This window comes from Sus scrofa, chromosome 15, assembly GCF_054392235.1.
Source record: "Sus scrofa isolate SSC_HxYL_T2T_F1_AM1 chromosome 15, Sscrofa_HxYL_maternal_Yorkshire_Landrace_v2.0, whole genome shotgun sequence".
NCBI lineage: Eukaryota > Metazoa > Chordata > Mammalia > Artiodactyla > Suidae > Sus > Sus scrofa.
Genome location: NC_139397.1, coordinates 100,420,392 through 100,435,267, shown reverse-complemented (window position 1 = coordinate 100,435,267; position 14,876 = coordinate 100,420,392).

Below are 14,876 nucleotides of genomic sequence, written 5' to 3'. Positions count from 1 at the left end.
CTTCTTATATATACTTATTTTAAAAAAGTATAGTGGTTGCCCCAGGGCTTTCCATGTACATCATTAATAACAGTATACTTCAAATAATATTATGCTGCTTTATTTAGAGCATAATTCTTAAAACAGCATACTGTCAATGGTGTAAATGATATCATCCATTTTACATTTACATATGCCATAAACCCTACTGCATACATAACTACCCATTTTTCTTGAGACGTTCAGTTCCTTTCTGGAGCAGGTAAAAGTGAGGAAAAATGTTTTTCATATTTTCCCCATTTTTAATATTCCTGGATTTTTTCATTTACATGTATTTATAATAGATCCAGATTTCTGTCCAGTATCATATTCCTTTTGCCTAAAGACCTGTGAACTTTTCCATAAATTTCCTGGGGTACAGGTCTGCTGATACTAAATTCTTTTATTTTTATTTATTCATTCATTCATTGATTCTTCCTCTAAGCTCAAAAACTCCATTTCATCTTCATTCTTGAAAGGTATTTCTAGCATTTTAGAATTTTTTTATATTTTATCAATTTTTAATTTATTTTATAGAAATAGTTGATTTACAATGTTGTATTAGTTTCAGGTATACAGCCAAGTTATACAGATATGAATATATGCAGTTCAGATTCAATCCCTGGCACAGGAACTTCCATACGCCGCAGGTATGACCTTAAATAAATAAATTAATTAAAATTCTTGGTCTGATATTTCCAATGTCTGGGTCATTTATGAGTCTGGTTCTGCTACTTGTTTTGTCTGTCCCTTGATATTCAGTTCTTTTTTCTTGTTTGTGTCTTATTTAAAAAAAAAAAAATTATGGCTTTACCTGTGGCATATGGAAATTTCTGGGCCAAGGACTGAATCCGAGCCATAGCTGCAGCAATGCTGGATCCTTTAACCTACTGTGCCGGGCTGTGGATTGAACCTGCAACTCCACAGTGACCTGAGCTGCTGCAGTCGGATTCTTAACCCTCTGCACAACGGCAGGAATTCCTCTCGTACTTTTTAAATTGAAAGTCAGTCATTGAGTATAGCACAGGTATGGGAAATGGTTGTCTTGTTAGACTGATTGTGTGGGAGGTTGAATCACTTTACTCAGTTTTTGAGCTGGTTTGAATTTCATGGCTGCTGCTCTTCCCTTCAGGGTTATCTTGTGTTAATCTTGAGACCTATGTTGCCAGAGGAGTTTTCCTTGATGTTCTTGTTCTACCTTCAGCTCTCAGCCTTCCCTTTGTGCTTGTACTTCAATTTTCATACCCCTTTCTCAGGGACAGGCATTTGTTGCTTGTCAGTTGGTACTTTCTAACCTTACAATAGCAGTGGTAGGGGGCTCTCTGTTGTCCTGTTTCAGCCTCATTCTTAAGCAGGCCTGTCCCTTGGCTTTGGAATTGGATCACTGTCAGTGATACTACCCTTTATCATGTTTTCTTTTCTTATATCATAAATAAATTTATATTTTAGAAGATTTAAAAAATATTTCATCAGAATGATTCCTGTTTTGGGAGACCACTGAATCCTTCCATAGGTCTGATAGTTTTCTTATAATTTAAAAGGAAGCTCTATGGAGTTCCCATTGTGGTTCAGCAGTAACAAACCCGACTACTATCCAGGAGGATGTGGATCTGGTCTTGCTTAGTGGGTTAAGGATCTGGCATTGCCATAAGCTGTGATGTAGGTCACAGATGCGGCTCGAATCCTGCATTGCTGTGGCTGTGGAGTAGGCTGGCAGGTGCAGCTCCAACTCAACCCCTAGCCTGGAAACTTCCATATGTTGTGGATGCAGTCCTAAAAGGACAATAAACAAACAAACAAACAAACAGGAGCTCTATCTTTGTACTATTTGTGGTATTTTCTTCTGGTACCTTAAGCGTCCTATTTTCTAAGAGATCCTTGTATCACAAGGACTGTAGTCTGTAAACTACATACTTCAGACTCATGTACCTTCAGGGAATTGTAGGCTGGAGTCTAGAACAGGTTCACATATATATATATTTTAACACAGACTTCTTTTAATATATAAAGTTGGCCTATAGCTGATTTTGTGCTAAAGCAGGAAAAGAAGGTATTTGTAACAGACGCCATGTGGCCTACAAAGCCTAAATATTGGCTATCTGATCCTTTATAAGAAAAGGTTGCTGACCTTGGTCTTGAAATTGTAGAGTACAGAAATTGTAGCAGTTGTAGGCTTCTGGGTCTAGGAAGACAGAAACTGTTTCTGCATTTGGCAGCTGGGGGGTACCTAACCCAGAGGGCAATAAAGAATAAGTCCATGTTCTTTGTTTATTTTTTTTCAGACGAAACTTTTCCTATTTCATTCACTCATTTGTTTTATGACATGGTTTCTTCCACCTCAATTACAACTACCTGGGAGTTCATTCATATCACTCTTAAAATACAGTTTTGAATTTAATAGCACTAGTTATATACTTCATTAAAATATATGTAATACTTTAAAAATCTTGCCAATACTTTCCTTATATAGCTATCATTTTAAAATTCAGCAGCCTGGGTATAATCTGATCAAACTTTCCAGTTTGGAAATAATGTCATTAATTTTCCCCTATACATGTTGGAAAGGAAGCAGGCAAGTAGAGTTCTCATTCATGCCTAAATCCCTCCTGCCAATTTATTTCAATTTGCTTTAAGACAACTAGCAGGAATGCCTTGCCTATGAGTTTTCTTTTAATGATTCAATGTCCAATAAAAACATCAACAGATTTAGGTTACAAATAATGATCTCCTTTAAGAGGCAGAAGCTGACATTATTTTTTGAAAACTGGTTTGGAAATATCTACTATAATCCTATTTTTTCTTTCATCGGCCAAAAGGAATTAAGGGCTTTATCCAAAGCAGGTTTTCAAGTGTAACCTATATTTACATTCCTCTTAGTTCTACCTTCGTGCAATAGCATGTGAAAAACTGCTTCGAGTAATAGCTTCTCTGAGCTGAAGCCTATGTCTTCCTTGATGACTTATATGTGTATATAGATATATTGTATACATATATATACACGTGTGTAAATCTATAGATATATGTCTATATTTTATATGCATGTAAACTTTGTAACTAAATTATAGATAGTATTAAAATCATTACAATGCTCTAAATGTAAACCAAACAAAATAATCAAGAATCATCTTGTAATTTTCATTTAGTTTATATTTTATATATGAGTTTGTATTAGTCTTTCCTTATTCTAAAGTTTGGTTCTCCTGAATTTCCCTCATTTTTTCTGTAAGTGTATCAACCCCCTGTCTCCTTTCTTTCACATAACCCATCCAAGGATGGAAGAGTGGACATAATGATAAGCATTTTAATTTCATCTCTAGATTTTACATAGGTGTGTAATATTATATAATGCCCTCCTATAGGGCAGTCCTACTCTCACTCCAACTCAGGAGGAGAAACTAAAATCAATGTCACATTTCAAAAGCCAAAGATAGGAATTTAGAAGTCAGTTTGGAAAATCAACAACAGCAACATTTAAGGCCAGAGTCAAAAGAAATGTATGAGGAAAACTCATAATCATGAAACCTTAGGACAAGAATTAAAATACTAGTTTTTACAATAATTTAAGAATGGATTTGATTGTTTCACTACCACATATGATAGGCGGAAATTTCCCCTCCTCTCCAATGATCTAATTCCTGTAACCTCTGAATATGTTCTCTTACATGGGAAAAGGGATTTTGTAGATGTAATTAGAAGATGGCATGATTTTGCTGGGTTTTGCTTGTGGGTCCAATCTAATCAGAAGGATCCTTAACAAGGGGGAGGCAGAAGAAGAGGGTCAGAGGGAGATGAGATTATAGAAGAATGGTCCAAAAAATGCGATGTTGCTGGTTTCAAAGATGGAATAAGGAGACCATGAGCTAAAGAACTCTGACAGCCTCCAAAGCTGGAAAAGGCAAGAAAACAAAACTTCCCCTAGAGCCTTCGGAAAGGAGTCTAGCATTGCTGACATCTTGATGTTAGCCCAGAGAGATGCATGTCAGACATTTAACCTGTAGAATTGTAGAAAAATTAATTTGTAATGTTTTAGCCACTAAATTTGTTGTGATTTTTGCAGTGGGAAAATCAATGCATCATAGTTACCACAATTATTTGTGATCTACTCGTTTTATTTTTCACTAATACTTTTCTTAAACCCACTATTTCCCTATTTCTATGCTTTCTATTTTGATTAAAATCTTAGCTTAAAGGCCTAATTGCTTGAAAGTTTCTCTTGTTTCTTTTTTTTCCTCAGGAAGCACTCATACGTGGGATTTTCTAGATCCTTTTGTATATGAGAATAACTTTCAGTTACTCTTGTTTATAGTAGCAACTTGACAGTATAAAATTCTACAATCTTTTATTCCTTTCACCTTCTAGGTTATTAATGCTCTTTTCCTCCAACTTTTCTCTCTTTCTCTAAGCTAGACTTTCCTTTTTTTTTTTAAAGTAGGAATTTGTTTCCTATCTATAACTTTTTAAATTATTTTGCCATGAAGATACAGATTTGTTTTTAGGAAAGCTTTTTTATTATTTATTTTTGTTTTCTCTATATGCCTGGTTCTTTACTACTTAGATTCCTATTATTTATATGTTACATCTCCCAAATCTGTTCTTTGTATTTCTAATCTTTTCTCCCCTTATTTTAGTTCTTCTAAATTTTGAGAGAATTCTAAAGCTTATTTTTTATGGTATTGGTTTAATTTTATTCAATCTATTGTGTCCTGCTTCCACTGTGCTTTTCACTTATCAATGTTTGTTTCCTTTTTAGGGCTGCACCCACGGCATTTGGAAGTTCCCAGGCTAGGAGTTGAATTGGAGCTGCAGCTGCCAGCCTACACTACAGCCACAGCAATGATGGATCCTCAACCCACTGAGCCAGGCCAGGGGTCAAACCCGTGTCCTTGTGGGTCCTAGTTGGGTTCATTTTCTACTGAGCCACAATGGGAACTTCTGTTTTTTGTTTGTTTGTTTTGTTTCTTTTTTTTTTTTTTTCATTTACAATCTCCCAAGTTCGAACCAGGAAAAAATAGAAAATATGAATAGACAAATTACCAGTACTGAAATTGAATCAGTAATTTTAATACTCCCAATAAGCTCATGCCCAGGGCCAGATGGCTTCAGAGGCAAATTCTATCAAATATTTAGAGAAGAGTTAACACCTGTCCTTCTGAAATTATTCCAAAAAAGGAACACTTCCAAAATCAGTCCATGAGGCTACCCTGAAACCAAAACCAGATGATGATAACACAAAAAAAGAAAATTACAGGCCAATATTACTAATGAACATAAATGCAAAAATCCTCAACAAAATACTAGCAAGCTGGCTCCAGTAATACATTAAAAGGATCATACACCATGATCAAATGGGGTTTATCCCAGAGATGCAAGGATTTTTCAATATCTACAAATTAATCCATGTGATACACCACACTGAGAAACCAAAGAATAAAAACTTTATGACCAACTCAATAGATGCAGAAAAAACTTTTGATAAAATTCAACATTCATTTATGATAAAAACTCTTCAGAAAGTGGTTATATAGAACCTACCTTGGCAGAATAAAGTTCATATATGACAAACCCACAGCTAACATCATTCTCAAAGGTGAAAAACTGAAAGCATTTCCTCTAAGATTAGGAACAAGGATGTCCACTCTCACCATTTTTATTCAACAGTTTGGGAAGTCTTATCCACAGTGATCAGAGAAGAAAAACAAATAAAGGAATCAAAATTGGAAAAGAAGAAGTAAAGTTGTCACTGCTTGCAGATGCTATGATACTGTACATAGTAAATCCTAAAGATGCTACCAAAAATGACTAGAGCTCATCAATGAATTTGGTCAAGTTGCTGGATACAGAAGTAACATGAAGAAATCTTTTGCATTTTTATGCACTAACAGTGAAATATCAGAAAAAGAAGAAAAGCAAACAATCCCATTTACTATCACATCACAAAGAATGGAATACCTAGGAGTAAACTTAGTGAAGGAGGCAAAAGACCTGTACTTTGAAAACTGTAAGATGTTGATGAAAGAAAATGAAGATGATACAAACAGATGAAAAGATACACCATTTTCTTGAATTGGAAGAAACAACATTGTTAAAATGACCATTCTCCTCAAGACAATCTATAGATTCAATGCAGTCCTTATCAAAGTTCCAATGGCATTTTTCACAAAACCAAATCAAAAAAATATGAAGTTTATATGAAAGCAATATTTTTATTTCTTATAAACTCTACTCAAGCCTTTTGGATTTTAGATTAGTATCATTTAATATTTGCTTCCTCTAACTTTATAAACATAGTATGCTTTAAAGATCATGGGTTAGAGATTTTTTTCAGACTTCTGTATTCTTCATTCTCTCGTTTGCTCTGATTTCTCAGAGTAGAAACCTACCATCTCTTACAGTCTTGATGTTTCTCTGTTTTCTCATCCTAAATTCAAATCCTAACTTGGTTTCTCTCTAGATAGATGAGCTTGTGCAAGTTAGTCTCTCTTAGATTCTCTCTAAGCTCAGAGTCCTTGTATATAAAATATTCCTGCCACCTACTATAAAACTTCTATGATTATGATCATTAAAAATAATTATGATTATTTATTATTAAATTCAGTTATGATTAACTGAAATAATACCAGAAAGAGCTTAGCATACTGTCATGCACGTGGTAATTGCTTAATGAATGGTAGTTGCTATTATAATCATTGTTCTCATCACCATTATCATCATCATCATTACTCTATCACTCTAGAGGAAGGTCTATTATTGTCTAGGCAGGAGCAGAGATTGGTTTTGTAAGAGTGCTTGGATTCCTACGCTAATCTGACAGGTCTAGATGAAAGGAGAAAAAAATTAGAATTGCTATAGTGTTCCTTTGCTATTTCAAAATCTCACTTCTCTGTGACCAGTCTGGAAGCCACATGAGACTGGATGCAGATGCAGCAGAAAACTTTACCTATGATCGAAGGTGTCTTTCCCTTCTTTGATGTGGCTATCAGAAAATTTATTGGAGCATTCTGCTCCAACCCTCATTTCTCTTGTGTGCTTGTCCCTGTACACTTCTTCTTAATGACAGGTGACAAGGGCCATATGCCAGCTCTTTGCCTGCCTCAGTAGTCCACATCAACTGTGTCTGTATTGGGATGGGGGGGTGGAGAAGTGAGCATGATTAGGGCTTCCCTAGCTAATGTGGGCAGAGTCATGGGTGTTTGCCTCCAGCTTTTGATGCTATGAGTTAGGGCTAACTGTTTTACATTGGAGTGGGGTTGGGGTTGGAAGATGTTGGAAATTCTTGTACTTCCTCTGAAAGGCATGACTTCACAGGTGAGGACTCACAAATTTTCCTTCCCTTTCTTAGATATATTATGTTTGCATGTACCTTGCAGAAATTTCTCAAAATCTCTTGGCATGAATATCACATTCTCCTAATTTGTACTTGATAACACTTCCCCTGTTCTCCTATTCTAGTTTCTATTTCACTAGTTAACTGGGAGGGAGGGTGTTAGACACTGGGGCTCCTGCTAATGTTATAGAAAATCAGCCATTTAAGTAAGTTTCCTTTGTCAAGCTTATCTTATACTCATTAAAGTGTTTATTGCTTAAAAAATCATAAACCTAATTTTTTTTCTAATGTTTGCTTTCACATTATGACAAAGCTGTAAATGTGTAAATGTGAAGATTTTCCCTTTATTTTTTTTTTAAGTTCTCAAATCTTATTTCTACTGCTTTAGAATATTCAAGGTCCAGTAATTTCTAAAAACTACTTTGCTCTATTAACCTATAATGGTCTAGTATTACTTGATTACAATAGCAATGAAAACTAAGCCAGGTTTTTATATCTATTGAATTTTTTGTATATTCAACTACAGCCTAATCCCCCGTAAAGCTGTTCATCACATTAAATAGGTAGTTATATAGTGGGAATGGAGTCCCTCGATAATATGAAGCAATCTAAAAGGCATAAAAAACACTTTCAAGAAGATCTCCTTCCAATTGAGATTAAACAGATGTTGAATATGTTTTCTGTTTTAAACACTGTCAGTGTTGTGTGTTCAACTTTTCCCCATCAGGCTAAACGTGAAACAATCATACTTTAAGATTTTCCTTTTAAAAATTATTGGAGGTAATTGTTTTGCAATGTGGAATTTTTATTTAGACCATACATTGGTTTATAAGATTCAATAATTTTTTCACATCTTATGAATTTCCACTTAAAACTAAAAGACTCTGAAATGGGCTTTATTGTCAGTTCCTTGTTAAAATCAGTTATGTTTAGAATGTCTAGAACAAAACTACAAAACCATTTACAACGGCAAATGAAAAGGCAAAAAAAGATTAGGAAAGGGTTGGGTTGGGTCCTATTTGTGGCTGTAACAAGAATTGGAGAACTCTCTAATATTTCCTTTAGAAAATTAGGAAGTTATGTTCTGAATTCTCCTGGAAGGACAGAAAGATAGGGCATGCGTATATAAATAGAGTAGGCAGTCACACAGGATTGGAATTTAAGGCTTCCTAAGAGGAATTATCTATCATACTACAACAATATTCCTTCTACTGACCTGCTGAGGAATATCTAAATTCTAGCATTACTTATTTACATTTTTGACCTGAAGACAGACCCCCCCCATCTGTTCCCCTAAATAATCTGGAAGAGTAAAGGCATAACATATTGAATTGAATTATTTTGTTTGGTGTTCCTCTCTTAAAATACTCCTGGGAGAGTTGAGAGGTTAAGTCATGGTGGTTACTAAACTTTACTGGGCATAAAAATCATCTTGGATGCTTGTTAAAATGCAGATATCCAACCCTACCCCTTTGAGATTTTGATGAAAGTCATTCTTAGCCCACATTGACTGAAGCCACTCTGCAACATCTTAGTGTGAACTTGGTTTATTACTTTACTCTGAGAAAAGTTGAGAGTTCCTGGATGGAACCAAGAAAGAATGGGTTAGGTGAGAATGTGAGTTTAAAACCACTACATTGTTCTCCCAGTCTCATTATTCAGTGATTTGGCTAAGAGAGTATATTTTAGGGTAGATATGAAAGCATCTTTCTTTTGCTTCTGTGATTAAGCACCTGATGACCAACTACTTAGTTTAGGAAGGTGGACTTCTTCACTCTGGACACTCACATCCAAATGGGTAGCAAGTTGTCTGGTTTCCCTTACAGTCTTTTCCTTATCTCCATGCTTCTGCCCCCGTTTTTGTTTTTAGTCTTAGCATTGCTACTAGACTACTACAATGTAGTAGTTTGCCTGTGGTATTGCTCTACTCTCCACCCCCAATCCTCTATGATGAATCAAACTACTAATGAATTAGATTTCCAGAAAGCAGATCTGATTTACTCATTCTGCTGCTGAGATTCCCTCTAAAGGTCTTCTCTTAATTTCAGGGTAGAATTCAAATATCTAAGCCATTTGGGATAGAACACCTGCCTATTAACCCACTCTTTCAATGACCTCCAGCCACACTAGACTGTTTTAGCCACATTCCTGGATAAAATTCATTTCTCTACATCCAGAGACCTTGGATTTCTGCCCTTTTCTTTGCCTAGAGTACCACTCATTCACCAAAAAGGCTGACTAATATCTATTCATCCCCTTCAATTGGAATTGGGTCTCAATGGAGATCAGAGCAGACCACTCCCAACTATGCCACTTTGTATATTGATTATTTTAAAGTTACTCAAGAAACAGCTAATGCAAGAAGGGTACTTTGACCCTTTTTTGTCCCCCTAAAAGCAGGAAATAAATCTCCCATGTGGAAGGTGCCCTCTCCCTATCAGGCAGCAGAAAGAAAGTTACAGCACTAAAAATAATATTTAAAAAAATGCATTTTTAAAAGTCACTGGGAAAACCCCCAAATCTTCATTGTAATTATCTTTGGGTAGTAAGATTACAGATCATTTTTATTTTCTTCATTATTGCTTTCTGTGTTTTCCCAAATGGGTATGTGTTTCTGTCATAAGCAGAACAAAAATACTATGTTTAAAATACCGGAATTCCTGTGTGGCTCAATGGGTTAAGTATCCAGCATTGTCACTGCTGTGGATTGGGTCACTGCTGTGACAGATTCAATTGCTGGCCCAGGAACTTCCACATGCTCTGAGTGTGGCCAAAAACAAAAATAAATTTAAAATAAAATATAGGTTTGAGATTGGCACATGCACACTGTGGTAAATGGAATGACTGGCCAATGGGGACCCACTGTAGAGCACAGGGAACTCTACCCAGTATTGTGTGATAATCTATACAGGAAAAGGATCTGGAAAAGAATGGATGTGTGTACATGCATAACTGAATCATTTTTGGGTTTTTTTTTGATAATGATTTTTATTTTTTCTATTATAGTTGGTTTACAGCATTCTGTCAGTTTTCTACTGTACAGCAAAGTGTCCCAGTCTCACACGCACACACGCACACATATATACATTCTTTTTCTCTCATTATCCTCCATCATGTTCCATCACAAGTGACTAGACATGAATGGATTAAGAACATGTGTGTATATATATACAATAGAATACTACTCAGCCATAAAAAAGAACAAAATAATGCCATTTGCAGCAACATGGATGGAACTAGAGACTCTCATACTGAGTGAAGTAAGTCAGAAAGAGAAAGACAAATACCATATGATATCATGTATATCTAGAATCCAATATATGACACAAATAAACATTTCCACAGAAAAGAAACTCATGGACTTGGAGAACAGACTTGTGGTTGCCAAGGGGGAAGGGGAGGGAGTGGGATGGACTGGGAATATGGGGTTAACAGATGCAAACTATTGCATTTAGAATGGATAAGCAATGGGACCCTGGAACTATATGCAGGATTGCTTTTAAAAAGAGAGAGTTGCTTTTGAGAATCTCAGAAGCCCTATCTCCAGTGAGGGATTAACAAGAACAACAGAAGAAGATACCATTGACTAGCTTCTCATTAATCCATGCCCTGAGCTAAGCATAACCTCATTTCATCTCAGGATACCCTTGTGGGTTAATATGATTAGTGCTTCCTTTCACAGCTGAAGAAACTGAAGTTTAGAGGGGTCAAGTCTTGTCTATTAAACTAATGTGTGTGTGTGTGTTGAATACCTATGACATAGGAAACACATTGCTGGGGCTTTGCATACTCCGTGTTTAGTATCCATAAAGGAATGGAGTGAAATACAGGTTTTTCCTGTCAAAGCTCATATTTTTTCTACCTCTTGGTAGAATATCAACAATCACTTTTCACTCAGAAGGCTCATGGCAGAAAAGAGAAAAAATTATTACAAAGTGATGATGGGTGAGGGAGGGGATTGCTTATTTGTAACTGGCTAGACAAGAGAGAGAGGTTGGGTCACTCTGTCAGCTTTCAGGTTACCAAAAATAAGCAGAGAGCTAAGGAGTGCACAGTGTGTTCCCTGAGTAGGAATTTGTACAATTTAAAATTCATGAATTGTTTATTTCTGGAACTTCCCATTCAATGTTTTTAAACAGTGGTTGACTGAAACTGGTAACTGAAATCATGGAAAGAAAAACCACAAATAAGGGAGTGGCTACTGTATCTAAAACAGGACAGAGAAAATAACAATAATAATAATAAAAGAAAAACTTCTTAACCTTAGTATCAAAATACACAGGTTTTTCATACTCTCCTGAAATGGACTGCAAGTATTTTTAATAACAATAAAGTGCTTAATTGAATAATTTATTTTTCTTCATCAGAAATCAAAGCAGATACAAGTATACCTATAATATGGCTTTCTCTGGGTTTAGTCAGTTTGAGATTGGTCAGAAAAACAGAGCCTCTGCAAATATTCTAGGAATAAAGGATTCAATAGAGAATTAAGGTTTACATAAATGTGGCAGGAGCTGGACAGTTGTAGGCACTGAATTGAAAAAACAATCACCAGTGATTTCAAAGCCTGGGGATGGCTAGGAAAGTTGAGCTTGTGGGTCCATCTAAGAATATGTCATGTCTGGTCACTTGACCTGCAAAGCAGGACCTGGTGTGCAAGTCTCTGATGTAGCTCTAACTGGTGGCTTCCCAGGATAATGACTTTCTCTTTCTTTTTTCCCTTTGCCTTCCAAACTTTCCACAAGTGCTTCTCTTTGACAAGCTAGCTTGCAGCCAGGCGGGGAAGTCCCCAGCGTCAGAAGAGAGCTGGGGGCATGGGGAGTTGACATCCTACAGGGGTTATGCTATCTACTTCCTTAAGAGAGAGAAAGTGTGAGGTTAATGGTGAGACACCAAGAATTGCCTGCAAGGGTGTATCACCTGAATGACTGTGTCCTTAGAATAAAAGAAGAAAAAAAAAGAGTTTGAGACATCTGTGATACATGTATGACTGAGTGGTTTATAACTACTTAGAACTGATATAGAGCCATTTGAAATATAGCACAATAATCTCTTTCAATAGAGATTACTTTTTTAGTTTTTATTTTTTCATGATAAATACCATGAAGGGAGGAAAGAAAGATAATCAAATCAATTCATATGTCTTCTGACAACAGGCATCAACCTCAGGAGAGAAATAAGAAAAAGCAATCACATCATCACTGGTAGGGGTAGACAGATAACCAGCTGCTATCCCACAAACCCCAACTGTACAATTCCCCTTGCTCCGCTAATGCTGAATAGGCAAGGTTGCTTTTCCACCACTGCTCCGATGGGACACTGAAAAACCTCGGCAGTTTAGCTCACTTATAACACTAATACTATAAAACAAACCATTTAAAATTGCACTAAAAATTCAGGGTATAGTCCCTTGCATAGATGAAAATTTAAGACCTTTTAAAATAAGGTAGTATTTACCTTTTAAGTGAGGCAGCATGTGCATTATTACTATTTAATATTTAATGAAGCCCACCAGTTTGCTAGGTATTGATATCACTCTGCACAAACAACTTGGTATATGTATAATAGCTGGGAATCCTATAATTATAGGGTCATGCAGCTTATGGGAGAATAAGCCATACCCCGGAAAGGTCAGATGAGCAATATTAATCATTACTGCTTTATATACTTCATTTCCACCAATTGAGGCTTTATCTTTCTTCATACATTAACATTTATAGTATACTTCACTGCTTATGTGGAACTTACTGAAAATTTTGACTGCCTGGAAAAGAGTTAAGCTTTCTTTTTGCAACTGTAAATTGCTCTTAAACCAAACATTCTTTCTTTTTTTGCTTTGGTTTTTTTTTTTTTTTTTTTCTTTTTTTAAATACGTGGAATACTCTATCCCTATTGGTTTCATGAGTTGTTGATGTGGAGCAATCTGGTTTAAAGAACGGCAGTAGCTGCATTAGACGCAATATTTGTCAAAAAGAGAAAATATTTTAAGTTAAAAAAAAACCTAAAAATAAAAGCAATTAATAAATTATGTGCCAAAAACTGCTAGGAAACTTCTCAGATGATTTGTCTATCAAGGATAGTTTTTTTCTTTTCACCTTAGAAACACCATATTAAAGATTATGTTCAGATTCAAATATTGAAAATCAGGATTGCAAGCAGCAATAATATTTAAAAATGTTGCACAAATACATCAAAAAACTCTTTGTAAATGAGAAAGAGTTCCTTTGAATAGCTGTTCTGATGCCGTTTCATGGGAAATTTTCTTTTGTGGGAGAAAAATAGTAACAAAACCTCAGCTCATTAGTTCTGATGCCTAACTTCTAAAAGTTCTTAGAAAGAAAGCTAATCTTCAGTAGGAATGGTTGAATTTCTATAATTTAAGGTGGAGAGGAGATAAACATTTTCAGTTTGGGTGCTTGTAAATTTTTTATAGTAGCACAGTTTGCCATGTGCTAATTGATTCACAAGACATTTCTATTACTTCCACAGCTAGGGCTGGATATAATCAAGAAGAAGTACTGTGGCACCTAGAAATAAACAAAAGCTCATGGAATTTTGCTGAGCAACAAAGAGTATTTTCAGTGTTTGGCTATGGGTTCAATTTCACACTTGAGAACTTTTTAGCCTGTCCTCTTTTCCCCTGGTCTGTGCCACTAACACTTTAAGGAGGGATTGGAAAAAACTGAGCCAAGCTGACAGGAGCAATGTCTCTCAAGAAAGAAATACAGCTGCCAAAGAAGGCAAATAAGGACTTTACACAAGCATAAAGCCAGCAGGGTATCTGGGGACACTGTATTTCACTGCTCTTTTCTGTTTACTACAAGATATAAAAACAGTAATTTGCCATTGGGGAGGTGTTTCATGAATTGAATGTTGTAATTCCATAATCAGATACTATGACTTTAGGGGACTAAATTAGCTTTCAGGAAGTTTTCTTATTTTTTCATACTCTGATCATAGAACAGATCCTTCAATAGGTAAGTGTTGTTTAAGCAGTTCTGATTGGTCCTTTCTAAACTGAGCAAAGAACTTTACAAGTTATCATCCCTCTGCCAGACAAATTCCATTTAAAATTTAATGATAGGAAAATCATTTTTTCTCACTTTTTTTTTCTTTTGTCGAATCAGAGGTGCAGCTACCGACCTACACCACAGCCACAGCAACGCTGGGTCTGAGCCACAACTATGACCTGTACCACAGCTCATGGCAACATTGGATCCTTAATCCACTGAGAGGGGCCAGGGATCAAACTCATGTCCTCATGGATACTAGTCAGATTTGTTTCCTTTGTGGCACAATGCAAAATTCCAAAACCTATTTTTAAAAGTAACAATTCATTTAGTTTTGGTTTTCTCCTTTCTCTCTCTCTCACTCTTTCTATTCATCTCTCTCTTGCAAAACAGGTCTCTCCTTCCTTATCCTTTCTTAACTTCCTTATATGAGTTCTTTATTTTTGTTCAACTTTCAATTGTCTGGAATACAAGATGCAGCCATTTTTAGGAAGCATGCTTGAATTGTACATTTCATAAATTTT